A 14,376-nucleotide genomic window follows, 5' to 3' on the forward strand; every position below is an offset into this window, starting at 1 on the left:
TCAAGCTGGTGTTATAAAGTATTCTAATTTACCAAGATAATGACATTTGGGTTTTCATTGGCTGTAAGCCATAATCATTTACATTAACAGAAGTAAACACTTGAAATCATAGAATCATAGAATGTTAGAGTTGAAAGGGGCCTCCTGGGTCATCTGGTCCAACCCCCTGCTCAAAGCAGGATTCACTAAATCATCACAGACAGATATTTGTCCAGCCTCTCTTTGAAGACTTCCATTTAAGGAGAACTCACCACCTCTCGTGGCAGCCTGTTCCACTCATTGATCCCCCTCACTGTCAAAAACTTTTTTCTAATATCTAATCTGTGTCTCCTCCCATTCAGTTTCATCCCATTGCTTCTAGTCTTTCCTTGTGCAAATGAGAATAAAGATGATCCTTCTACAATGTGACAGCTATTAGTCTTCCCTCAGTCTTCTTTTTTGCAAGCTAAACATCCCCAAATCCTGTAACCGTTCCTGATAGGACATGGTTTGCCGACCGGTCACCATTCTGGTCGCTCTTCTCTGAACTTGCTCCAGTTTGTTGATGTCTTTTTTAAAATGTGGCGCCCAAAACTGGACACAGTATTCCAGATGAGGTCTGACCAAAAAGAAGTAGAGGGCAATAATGACTTCACGCACTGGCGTAGCGTGGGGGGGGCGGGGGGTCCGCCCCAGGCGGCATGTGTGTGGGGGCGGCGCGGCAGCAGCAATTCCACCCTGCAGTGCAGTGCAGCGGCGGGCAGGGAGCGATGCGATCACGGCAGCTCCGCTGCCTGCAAGAGTGAATAGCAGGAGCGGAGCGGCAAGGGTCCGTCCTGCTTCCTGTTTCACACAGAGGAGCGCCGCTGAATGACGTCATCATTCAGCGGCCGCTGCTGTGTGAGGGAGGAAGCGCAGGCGATGCTGCGGACACGTGAGAGGAGAGAGGTGGTGTCTTGTGTGTATGTATGTGTGTATGTATGTATGTCTGTGTGTGTGTATGTCTGTGTGTATGATGGAGCAGGCAATGATGGGGTGATGGAGCAGACAATGATGGGGTGATGGAGCAGACAATGATGGGGTGATGGAGCAGGCAATGATAGGGTGATGGAGCAGGCAATGATGGGGTGATGGAGCAGGCAATGATGGGGTGAAGGAGCAGGCAATGATGGGGTGATGGAGCAGGCAATGATGGGGTGATGGAGCAGGCAATGATGGGGTGATGGAGCAGGCAATGATAGGGTGATGGAGCAGGCAATGATGGGGGTGAAGGAGCAGGCAATGATGGGGGTGATGGAGCAGGCAATGATGGGGTGATGGAGCAGGCAATGATGGGGTGATGGAGCAGGCAATGAGGGGAGTGATGGAGCAGACAATGATGGGGTGATGGAGCAGGCAATTATGGGGTGATGGAGCAGACAATGATGGGGGTGATGGAGCAGGCAGTGATGGGGTGATGGAGCAGGCAATGAGGGGAGTGATGGGGGTGATGGAGCAGGCAGTGATGGGGTGATGGAGAAGGCAGTGATAGGGTGATGGAGCAGGAAATGATGGGGTGATGAAGCAGGCAATGAGGGGAGTGATGGGGGTGATGGAGCAGGCAATGATGGGGGTGATGGAGCAGGCAATGATGTGGTGATGGAGCAGGCAATGAGGGGAGTGATGGGGGTGATGGAGCAGGCAATGATGGGGTGATGGAGCAGGCAATGAGGGGAGTGATGGGGGTGATGGAGCAGGAAGTGATGGGGTGATGGAGAAGGCAGTGATAGGGTGATGGAGCAGGCAATGATGGGGGTGATGGAGCAGGCAATGATGGGGTGATGGAGCAGGCAATGAGGGGAGTGATGGGGGTGATGGAGCAGGCAATGATGGGGGTGATGGAGCAGACAATTATGGGAGTGATGGAGCAGGCAGTGATGGGGTGATGGAGCAGACAATGATGGGAGTGATGGGGTGATGGAGCAGGCAATGATGGGGGTGATGGAGCAGGCAGTGATGGGGTGATGGAGAAGGCAGTGATGGGGTGATGGAGCAGGCAATGATGGGGGTGATGGAGCAGACAATGATGGGGTGATGGAGCAGGCAATGATGGGGGTATTGGAGCAGGCAATGATGGGGTGATGGAGCAGGCAATGAGGGGAGTGATGGGGGTGATGGAGCAGGCAATGATGGGGGTGATGGAGCAGGCAATGATGGGGGTGATGGAGCAGGCAATGATGGGGTGATGGAGCAGGCAGTGATGGGGTGATGGAGAAGGCAGTGATGGGGTGATGGAGCAGGCAATGATGGGGGTGATGGAGCAGGCAATGATGGGGTGATGGAGCAGACAATGATGGGAGTGATGGGGTGATGGAGCAGGCAATGATGGGAGTGATGGGGAGAAGGCACAGTGATGGGGTGATGGAGAAGGCAGTGATGGGGAGAAGACAATGATGGGGTGATGGTCGAGACGGCAATGATGGGGTGGTGGGTGAGAATGCAATGATGGTGGTGGTGGAAAGGGCAATAAATGGGGGTGGTGGAGGAGGAGGAAATGATGGAGGTGGTGGAATGGGCAATGATGGGAGTGGTGGGGGAGAAAGCAAAGATAGTGGTGGAGAAGAAAATGATGGAGGTGGGGGAGAGGACAATAATGGGATGCGAGGGGAGGAGGACAATGAGGGGGGTGGGGGATTGGGATGGGAGGAAGGGGGACTTATAATGGCCTTAGGAACAGGGGGAGGTGGAGGAAGACATTATCGTTTATTATGTCTAACACAGTCCCTTAGTATATAGTGTACTCACTAATTCTGTATAACACCATCCTTAGTTACATAGTTTCCTCTTTTATTATGTATAACACCGCCCCTTATTACCTACCATCCTCTCTAGTTATATATGGTGCCGTCCCTTATTATATAGCTTCCTCTGCTGTTATGTACAGTGCTGTCTCTTACATAGTGTATTCTTGTTATTTTTGTTATTCACAGCGCCCTCTTTTATTACATGGTCCCCTCTCTTGTTAGATATAAAATGACTGCTGATCGAGGAGCCGGTGACCAGACGACCAGTCCATCAGCTCCTCCATTAGAAAGGAAGCTTTCCCATGCTCCATCAGCCATCATTGCATTATACAGCTAACAAGACAGGACGGTATGTAATAAAAAACAGGGCTCTATATAATCCAATATGTAAGGGACGGAACTGTACATAACAAGAGAAGGCACTGTGTAAGGGACAGCAATATACATAATAAAGGAGACTATGTAATATATACCTGTATGTGTGTGTGTGGCTATATAATATTAATAATCTATCTATCTATATATATATATATATATACACACACACGTAGCTTTGACGCCATAAAAGGAGGGGGGCCCGGACACATTTCTTGCACAGGGACCCCAAGCTGTCAGTGTCCACCCCCTGTCCGCCAAAATAATTTGTACTTTCTGTTTTTTTTTCTGTCACATTATTAAAAATTATTATTAAAAAAAGCCATTAGGTCTTCATCCAGCATCATCAAGCTAATACATACATATATATAGAGAACTGCAAGAAGTTGAAAGTCTAGAAATTTAGAAATAATAGCAGAGTTAGTAGCAGACTAAAAATTAGATCTTTGAGTGTAGTGTGGGCTCTTCGGATGCTTCCGAATTATCAACGACCAAAGGGGCGGCAAATTTTTCGACCGCCCCGGGCGCCACAAACAGTTGCTACGCCACTGACTTCACGTGATCTAGACTGTATGCTTCTGTTAATACATCACAGAATTGCATTTGCCTTTTTTGCTGCTGCATCACACTGTTGACTCATGTTCAGTTTATGATCTATTAGTATACCCAAGTATTTTTCACATGTGCTGTAGTTTAGCCCTATTCCTCACATTCTGTATATGCTTTTTTCATTTTTATTGCCCAGATGTAGTATATAGATCATAGATCACTCGGTTTGTAATGACTCTATATAATATTCTTCACTTTTTGTGTTGAAATAACTTTTTGATGATATTCTAATTTTGTGAGAAGCACCTGTAGTGCTCCATACAGTAAAATGGGCCCCATATATTGCTCCATACAGTATAATGAGCCCCATATACAGTGGGTACGGAAAATATTCAGACCCCTTTAATGTTTCACTCTTTATTTCATTGCAGCCATTTGGTGAATTCAAAAAAAGTTCATTTTATTTCTCATTAATATATACTCTGCACCCCATCTTGACTGAAAAAAAACCCCAGAAATGTAGTAATTTTTTTTAAATTTATCAAAAAAGAAAAACTGATATATCCAAAGATACTCAATTGGGTTTAGGTCAGAGTTCTGGCTGGGCCAGTCAAGAATGGTCACAGAGTTGTTCTGAAGCCACTCCTCTGTTATTTTAGCAGGAGTATGTGCTGAATTATGGGTTACATGTAATGTCTGATATTGTCTGTACATGTCACCTCTGAATCGTAAAGTGCTGTGGAATGTTCTGGCTTTATAGAAATAAAAATTGTTATACATCTTTCCCGCCAAAGAAAAAATCAGTGAAAGACTTTTACACAGGGCAATGACCTGAAGAATGATCATAATAATAATAATCTTTATTTTATATAGCGCTAACATATTCCGCAGCGCTTTACAGTTTGCACACATTATCATCACTGTCCCCGATTGGGCTCACAATCTAAATTCCCTATCCGTATGTCTTTGGAATGATCATTTGTACAAACTATTATTGCACAGTGTAAAATTAGATTCCAATGAAAAGAACAACAAATTATTGTAGGATGGCAGAACAGTCATATAATCAGGGCATGTGCTGCCCATAATGATGTAACATGACTGACAGAGGATGAACAAATGGTCACAAGAGAGAATCAGTTCAAGTGAACTCCTCCCCAGGCATTGTCACGTGTAGACTAATGAAGACTATCAGCTATCTGTACCATAGATTCTCATTTTAAATTTTTTTGGCACCAGAAAAAGGACCCCAAAGCTCTAAATCCCCCCCCCCCATACACTTTAGATAGCTGTTGGATGATTTTGGTTTGGCTAATTGTATAACCATCTTATCCAACTCTCCCATACACAGGAATGCTTGCTCTGCCAAGCACTCCTGTGTTCTCCATGGGAGAGTCACTGCCAGATATCTCTGGCGGTGGCTTATCGTGCAGAGAATAAAAAGATCAGCAGTCTGAAATCGGACATGCCAGTTCCTTCTGTCCCCCTACATCATCTGTCGGGAACAGTTGGGTTGCCCCCCTAATCATTAGACTGGTGGGTTTGGATGACATTACTGGTAGATTAGTCTGTGGTGCAACATAACGTTGGTGGATGGAGCGAGACATGATGTCCCTGATGTGTGCTATCGGATTCAGGTCTGGGGAACGGGCGGGCCAGTCCATAGCTTCAATGCCTTCATCTTGCAGGAACTGCTGACACACTCCAGCCATATGAGGTCTGGCAGTGTCCTGCATTAGGAGGAACCCAGGGCCAACCGCACCAGCATATGGTCTCACAAGGGGTCTGAGGATCTCATCTTGGTACCTAATGGCAGTCAGGCTACCTCTGGCGAGCACATGGAGGGCTCTGCGGCCCTCCAAATAAATGCCACCCCACACCATTACTGACGCACTGCCAAAACGATCATGCTGAAGGATGTTGCAGGTCTGTGGTCCGCACCTGCAGAACCACTCCTTTATTGAGTGTGTCTTGATAATTGCCAATAATTTCCATCTGTTGTCTATTAAATTTGCACAACAGCATGTGAAATTGATTATCAATCAGTGTTACTTCCTAAGTGGACAGTTTGATTTCACAGAAGTTTGATTTACTTGGAGTTAGATTCTGTTGTTTAAGTGTATATATACCTATACTATGTGTATACATGTATTCTATCTATTCTATTTTAACCTGTCAGTGTGATTTTACAGTATAGCGCACTGAATTGCCGGCTTTTCTAATGGACACCGGTGCGTATTTCTCGCAAGTCACACGCATGGTCCATGTGTAATCTGTTTTTTTTTCTCGCCCCCATAGACTTGCATTGGCGAGTCTCGGCCGTAATACGGTGCAAATTGCAGCATGCTGCGATTTCCTCCGCACGTATAATACAGGTGAGAGAAAAACGCATGATGGGACCTGCCCCATAGATTAACTTTGGTCCTAGTGCTATACGATTTTTTATCGCATAGCACTCGGACATATTTCTCTCTAGTGTGACTCCGTCCTTAAATACTGTACATGCTAGATCCACCCACAGTCTGGCAACTTTTAGGGCTGTTCTGGTTGGTCTGTTCCTCAGGATTTCTCAGTTGGTCAGTTCCACAGGATGAGGCTCTCCCAGTTCGTCAGTTCCTCAGGATAAGGCTGTCCCGGTTAGTCAGTTCCTCAGGATGAGGTGGATCTGCTCACTCTATGAGAAATGTGAAATGCAGGATAGAGGCTTGAGATCGAAATTTGAAGAAAGACCACAGTTATAGGTGCATTAAATATAACAGTCACTAGTAGAAATATAAAAAGCAGCACTCACCAACCCTTTTAAAAAAAAAAAATGGACATTCATTTATTTGTCAGTTCATCGGGACATCCATAGGGTACTCATGAGAATGCAGGGTGCAGCAGAGATTGTGGACTACAGCTGTTTTTCACCCATCTGGCACTTCTATGGGCAGGATTGGACTGGAGCACCTTGGGCCCACCAGAGAACATCATTCATGGGACCCACGATGAAGCTACATAGAAATGAATACAAGACCACCAATTGTGCAGTAAAACACCCTAATATCAGGGTATAATATAAGGTAGTACACGTCTTAATGATACAGCAGGGGTTGGGGTAGCCCCCCTCATAGAATATAATGTAGTCCCCTCAAATAGTATAATCTAGCCCCCTCATACTCATAAAGTATAATGCAGCCCCCCCTCCATAGAATATAATGTAGCCCCCTCCACAGTATTATGGCAATCAGTACTCACTCGCTGATTATATATATATATATATATACACACACACACACACAATACTTACCTCTCCGCCTCATTCCCCCGCTGATCCCGGCTATGTTTTAGTCTCAGCAGCTGCACTGTAGTCTGCTCGGCATACAGCATGGTGCACGATGAAGTGATATCATCGCGCACCAGCTATGTCAGAGGCAAAGGGAATGATGGGGGAAGGAGCATCCTCTGACGCCCTCTACGCCATTATTGCTTTCAGCTGTATACAGTTGAATGCAGCGAGCGCTGGGGGGCAGCAGATGGGCGCAAAACGGCCGTAGTTCTCAATCTCTCCTGCTCCCTGCATTCTCCTGCATACCCTACTATGGATGTCCCAACGATTTGCCAAATAAATGACTGTCCTTTTTTATTTTTTTTAAAGGATTGGTGAGTGCTGCTCTTTTGTTTCTACTAGTGATTGTCATATTACACTTTTGAGCTTGCACCATGATTTTCCTTATTTTATTGCAAATAAGCTTTGCAAAAAGGGTTATAATTATACGTGTGGCTGGTCGTTGGCTAGTGCCTCAGCTCTCTTTGCTGATGCGTTACCGATTCTTACACCAGAGCAAAGCATACACCACGTAACTCCTTCTTACATCCGTCATACAAACATTGGAAACACGATGGGCGAGTGCGGTTTATTTCCACCTTCAATCATGAGTGGCACAATATGAGATTGATTCTCAATCAGCATTGGCCAATACTAAATAACTGATCCATCGTTGAAATCCTGTTTACCCATTACCTCTCTTATGACATGCAGACGGTTTAAGAATTTAAAGGATATTCTGATTAAAAGTCCTTACACACCACGGAGAGTGAGCCTTTTTGGAACAAGAGGCCCAAATCATGGCTTTTTTCCTTGTGGCCACTGTCTTGTCTGCACCAATGTCCTTCGAAGCACCACTTTTGATCGGCCGACGGGTTGTAGGATTTTTCCATCAACCAAGATATAACTTGTAGCAGTACTAATGTAGTATATATACTATGCAGCATGTGGTTGCCCCAAAATTCATGTGGAACTCACCTCAAGAAAACTGAGGGTCAGAGTACAGGAGCATGTGAAGGACATTGGTGCGGCCAGGACAGTGGAGGACATTGCCAAGTTAAAAATAATGCCTTGCCACTTTAAGATTCATCATGGTTTTAACCCCAAAACTTTTAAGGTACAGAATATCGATATAGTTCATAGTGGCTTAAGAGAAGGTGATACCAAAAAACTTCCTGCTCAATGTGAAGCCAGTTTGATTGTTTCTCTTGGTACTTTGACTCCCTCTGGTCTACATCTTTTTTGTAATGACAGTGTTTTCCAGCAGTACCTCATCATGTAAATGTGTAAATTATTTACCATTTCTGGGCTGAACCCTTTAAAGTACTTTTGGCTGAAAGCTTAAAATAATCCTGGATGTTTTGTTGGATCAATGACATATTTAGTGGAATTCGGACCTACTCATGTGTACTACCAATCGCCACCTATACCTGTTGTATAAATATATGTATGGATTTTGTTTTGGCAATATGTAGTAGTTGGCATTTAGTTACTTTATACGCCAAGGTTTTCTGTACATGTGGTAATCTACATTGCAGCCCATATTATCTGCTGTTCTGATGTGATCGGTGCGCTCGTGTACTTTTTGCCGCCTCGTGCCTCCATCGGCATCTTAGTGCTGCCTGCGCATGTGTGGGAGCCATGATTACGCTTCCTTGCTCGCAGACATGCGCATTGACACCTTGATGAGTGGGAGTGTTTACTTGGTGAGTTCATGTGCCGATGGACCGATGCCATTGGCTGACCGTCGGTCATGTTACCGGGGTCATTGGGTTCATAAGGTCCTGCAGTTTCTATCCACTTTCCCTTTGAAAAAGCTACTATACAAATAACGAAACGCGCGTTGGGGACTTCTTACAGGTTTACTTTAGACTATTTTATCTGCACAATGGGTAAGTACTATCAATCTTTATTGTGATTCATTTTTGACTGTTGGTGGATACTGTTATGAGGGGTTAAGAACCATATATTACATTTTTCCCCCCATATACAGTGGGGCAAAAAAGTATTTAGTCAGTCAGCAATAGTGCAAGTTCCACCACTTAAAAAGATGAGAGGCGTCTGTAATTTACATCATAGGTAGACCTCAACTATGGGAGACAAACTGAGAAAAAAAAATCCAGAAAATCACATTGTCTGTTTTTTTTTCATTTTATTTGCATATTATGGTGGAAAATAAGTATTTGGTCAGAAACAAAATTTCATCTCAATACTTTGTGATATATCCTTTGTTGGCAATGACAGAGGTCAAACGTTTTCTGTAAGTCTTCACAAGGTTGCCACACACTGTTGTTGGTATGTTGGCCCATTCCTCCATGCAGATCTCCTCTAGAGCAGTGATGTTTTTGGCTTTTCGCTTGGCAACACGGACTTTCAACTTCCTCCAAAGGTTTTCTATAGGGTTGAGATCTGGAGACTGGCTAGGCCACTCCAGGACCTTGAAATGCTTCTTACGAAGCCACTCCTTCGTTGCCCTGGCGGTGTGCTTTGGATCATTGTCATGTTGAAAGACCCAGCCACGTTTCATCTTCAATGCCCTTGCTGATGGAAGGAGGTTTGCACTCAAAATCTCACGATACATGGCCCCATTCATTCTTTCATGTACCCGGATCAGTCGTCCTGGCCCCTTTGCAGAGAAACAGCCCCAAAGCATGATGTTTCCACCACCATGCTTTACAGTAGGTATGGTGTTTGATGGATGTAACTCAGTATTCTTTTTCCTCCAAACACGACAAGTTGTGTTTCTACCAAACAGTTCCAGTTTGGTTTCATCAGACCGTAGGACATTCTCCCAAAACTCCTCTGGATCATCCAAATGCTCTCTAGCAAGCTTCAGACGGACCCGGACATGTACAGGCTTAAGCAGTGGGACACGTCTGGCACTGCAGGATCTGAGTCCATGGTGGCGTAGTGTGTTACTTATGGTAGGCCTTGTTACATTGGTCCCAGCTCTCTGCAGTTCATTCACTAGGTCCCCCCGCGTGGTTTTGGGCTTTTTGCTCACCGTTCTTGTGATCATTCTGACCCGACGGGGTGGGATTTCGCGTGGAGCACCAGATCGAGGGAGATTATCAGTGGTCTTGTATGTCTTCCATTTTCTAATTATTGCTCCCACAGTTGATTTCTTCACTCCAAGCTGGTTGGCTATTGCAGATTCAGTCTTCCCAGCCTGGTGCAGGGCTACAATTTTGTTTCTGGTGTCCTTTGACAGCTCTTTGGTCTTCACCATAGTGGAGTTTGGAGTCAGACTGTTTGAGGGTGTGCACAGGTGTCTTTTTATACTGATAACAAGTTTAAACAGGTGCCATTACTACAGGTAATGAGTGGAGGAAAGAGGAGACTCTTAAAGAAGAAGTTACAGGTCTGTGAGAGCCAGAAATCTTGTTTGCTTGTTTCTGACCAAATACTTATTTTCCACCATAATATGCAAATAAAATGAAAAAAAAACAGACAATGTGATTTTCTGGATTTTTTTTTCTCAGTTTGTCTCCCATAGTTGAGGTCTACCTATGATGTAAATTACAGATGCCTCTCATCTTTTTAAGTGGTGGAACTTGCACTATTGCTGACTGACTAAATACTTTTTTTCCCCACTGTATATCCACCCCATTGATGCAGTGTTTGTCTCTTGTTTTCCTATTACCTTTCTGTTTTTCTTTATATTATGTTTTAACCTCTAAAGATGATGTATATAGAAAAAATTCAGCTCCATAAACTTCTGTGTTTTCTCCTTGTTTTTCTCATTTTTAGTAGTGGCTCTTCCAATTTTCTATGTTTACTTTAGTCTATTATGGCCTGATTTGCTAGAATTTATTAAGTATCAAAAGCCAGAACAATGTTGTACGGTCTTAGTTAAAGAAAAAACAAAACGAAAATGAAACACCTTAAAAAATAGGTTTTACAAGTATATGTAAAAAATACAAAAAAAATTCCTCCTTAGCAATAAAAAAAGGAAGCATGACTGTGTGCACACGCTGCGGATTATGTGCGGATTCATCCGCGCGGATTTTGTAAAATCCGCAGGTGAAACCGCAGGTCAAAAGACCTGCGGTTTTACCTGCGGATTGCTCTGCGGTTTTGCCCTGCGGTTTTTCATCTCCTCAATAGAGGAGATGGCAAACCGCAGGAGAATCCGCAGAAAGAATTGACATGTCAATTCTTTCTGCGGATTGAAAACCGCAGATAATCCGCGCGGAAAAATCCGCACTGTCTGCACTGCGGTTTTTGATTCCCATAGGGAATCATGGTACTGTACACCGCAGCAGAAACTGCTGCGGGTCCGCAGCGGCCAAAACCGCTGCGGAACCGCAGCAAAATCCGCAGCGTGTGCACACACCCTAAGATGGTCTGGCACAGGTTAACCCAGGAGAAAATACAAACTGGGAGAAAAAAGAAAATTTGCGCCTAGGATTTGGCACTGGTAAATAGCAACTAGAATTTATTACGTACTTGGTATATTTGTTTTCAGCTAATTACATGTGTCGGACTGCTGTTACCAGTCATTGCAGTACTTGGGAAATGGTGCTAGGCAAGATTGTTTGTTTTTTTACTAATCAAATGTCAAAATGTTTGAATTAAAAAAAAAAAAAGTACATTTCAGGAAATTCGACATGAACTCGTTTCTCTGCAAATCGATCTGCTCATCTCTGCTAGGAACCACTTTGGGCTTTGAAAGTCGTGAAGCTGCTGAAAGAAGTGAGCTGACCATTTTTTGGGTGACTTCTATTTGGGAGCCACTACTACGTTATATATAACGATGGTGGTGAATCCACTGCTAAAAATGTCAAAAATGACACTGCCAAAAAAAAAAAAAAAAAACGCTGGCGTTTTCCTAAAGCTTTTTCGAACTTCAAAACTGATGCGGTATGCCTGTGCCTAAAAGACGCGGTGTCCATTACCCTCATTGTCATGCAGCCAAAGCCTCTGGGTAGCTCAAACCCTACTGCTCGGTGTGTGACTGTATCCTAAATGTGTCTATAGAAAAAAGGAGAAGGAAATCGTCATCTTTACACTTTACTTTTAGACTTCCACGTGAGATTTTGCAGTATGCTTGTTCCTCATTACCATAGTTTGTAACCGGAGTATTTTATAGGTACCCTAGTCCCTGACATCATATCAGACCATAGCGTGATCTCAGTTGCATTGTCTGTAATACTTAACCTTTAAGGCAAACATTTAAAGAACATTCTAAAAGTTATTAAGCCGGTATGGCGTGATTACACAACATAGATTGCTGTGTCTCTGACATGTATGTGTAAAGTACACACTATGCAAACATTGCCAAACAGTGAGAGTCGCAGTCTGGTCTGTTTCTTTGCCTTTACAAGGTGTATATCTATGCATGGAGACTGTAAGGCCATGATTCCTTGTAACGTAAACATTGCTATTTTTCCTTTACATTTTTTTTTGTTTGCTTTGTAGAAAATCAACCTCATTTACCCGTCCAAACAAATTGGAAGTGATTTCAAGTAAAGTCACATCCACTGTATATTTAAAGACTTTGTTGAACTTTGTATTTTTCCCTACAAGCCTGAAAAAATATGCATGCATGTAAAAAATGCAATTAAAGGGAATGTGTCATCAGAAAATCGTTTTTTGAGTTAAATATATAGAAAAATAAAATTTTGCAACGTGGTTTTTTTTTTTTTCATACTACAACTTTTATAAAATAAAACAAAACAATCATGCAAATTTCACCCTAGCTACTGGGGCTTTTTTTAGACTGATACTTCTGATCCTTCATGGAGAGTTTTCAGCAGGCTCATTATCATCCTAGGAAGATTTACAACACAATGACAGACAAGTTCAACGCCTCTATATACAACTGATAAGCATAGGATTAACCACAATAGGCGATGTCAGAGCTGACTCTGCTCCCTCTCCTTTTCTAATTACCTTTTCACAAGCTCAATGGCTGGGGTGAAAATTGCAAATTTTCTCAATTTTTATTTTAAGAAAAATTTTTTATATAAAAGATTGTAATTTAATACAAAAACCTTATTTAAACGATAGGTCGTTTTCTATTGACAATTTCTCTACAGAATCCTCGTTTACCTGTACTAAAAAACCTATAATAATATTCTACATCAAATCTGCATCAAAAACACATAAAATAGGGAAAACATGCAAATGTAAAATTGAAGGTTGGCTGTGGAGGTGAAGATGTAGAATCAAGTTAGGTCCCGTCCTGAAGGGCGTAAAATGTAATAAATTCCATAAGTTGATTTGATAGTTCCTATAACTGTTTCAAGATTTTTTTCTATAGCTAGCAGTTTTCCGGAATTTAGTCCTTGTGATGGGGTCTGGTGTTTAAACATTGGAAACCAACATTTCGATTATTAGGAAATATCAGAAGACTTCCTTTTTTGGAGCATGAGTGTTGGATTTCCCCCTAATTTTTTGATACCCTCAACATACCATATGTTTTGGGTTGCATCCAATGTACAATGTACCATCACATCAGGTAACCATTATTTTTTATATAATGTCTGTGGATACCTTTAGGATCGAAACAATAGCCAATTTTTTGCTAACAGATGTGTTGGGTGTGAAGGTTGACCCCTCCCATACTAACAAACGGGTCCTAGAATTGATCACACCCATATTACAGAGTAAAAAGCTTTTACACAGAGATTGCTCTTGCTTGTTTTCTGGATGCCAATTGTATCTACAGCGGTTGTCGCTGACTACTATTTGGACACCTTGCACTAATGGATGGCTGCTAAGTGAAATGCTAGGTGACTAAGTAGATAGACTGCACCGACTGGAAGAACCAGTTTTTTATGGTGACGCCACAGATCCCTTATCTTGTCCATGGCATCCTATGAATTCATGGCATCTCCTAACTCAAGGAATGTAGACATTTTTTAAACAGAATGTTGCCCTTTGTCATCTCATCACAGTAACTTTGGTTGTTCTTCTGGTTCTTTAGAATTGTTTAGAAGAGCCCTGAGCTCTACCCACAAAAATGGCCATTACAGACCCAAGTGATGGCTTTATGCCTGTGATCTGTATACAACCCCTGGCAAAAATTAGGTAATCACCGGCCTTGGAGGATGTTCATTCAGTAGTTTAATTTTGTAGAAAAAAAGCAGATCACAGACATGGCGCAAAACTAAAGTCAATTCAAATGGCAACTTTCTGGCCTGGCTTTAAGAAACACTAAAAAAAATTAAGAACAAAAATTGTGGTAGTCAGTAATGGTTACTTTTTTTAGACCAAGCAGAGGGGAAAATTATGGAATCACTCAATTCTGTGGGAAAAAAATTATGGAATCACCCTATAAATTTTCATTCCCAAAACTAACACCTGCATCAAATTAGATCTGCTCGTTAGTCTGCATCTAAAAAGGAGTAAGCACACCTTGGAGAGCTGTTGCACTAA

Source organism: Dendrobates tinctorius, unplaced genomic scaffold, assembly GCF_039654945.1.
Source record: "Dendrobates tinctorius isolate UK_male_01 unplaced genomic scaffold, ASM3965494v1 ptg000083l, whole genome shotgun sequence".
NCBI lineage: Eukaryota > Metazoa > Chordata > Amphibia > Anura > Dendrobatidae > Dendrobates > Dendrobates tinctorius.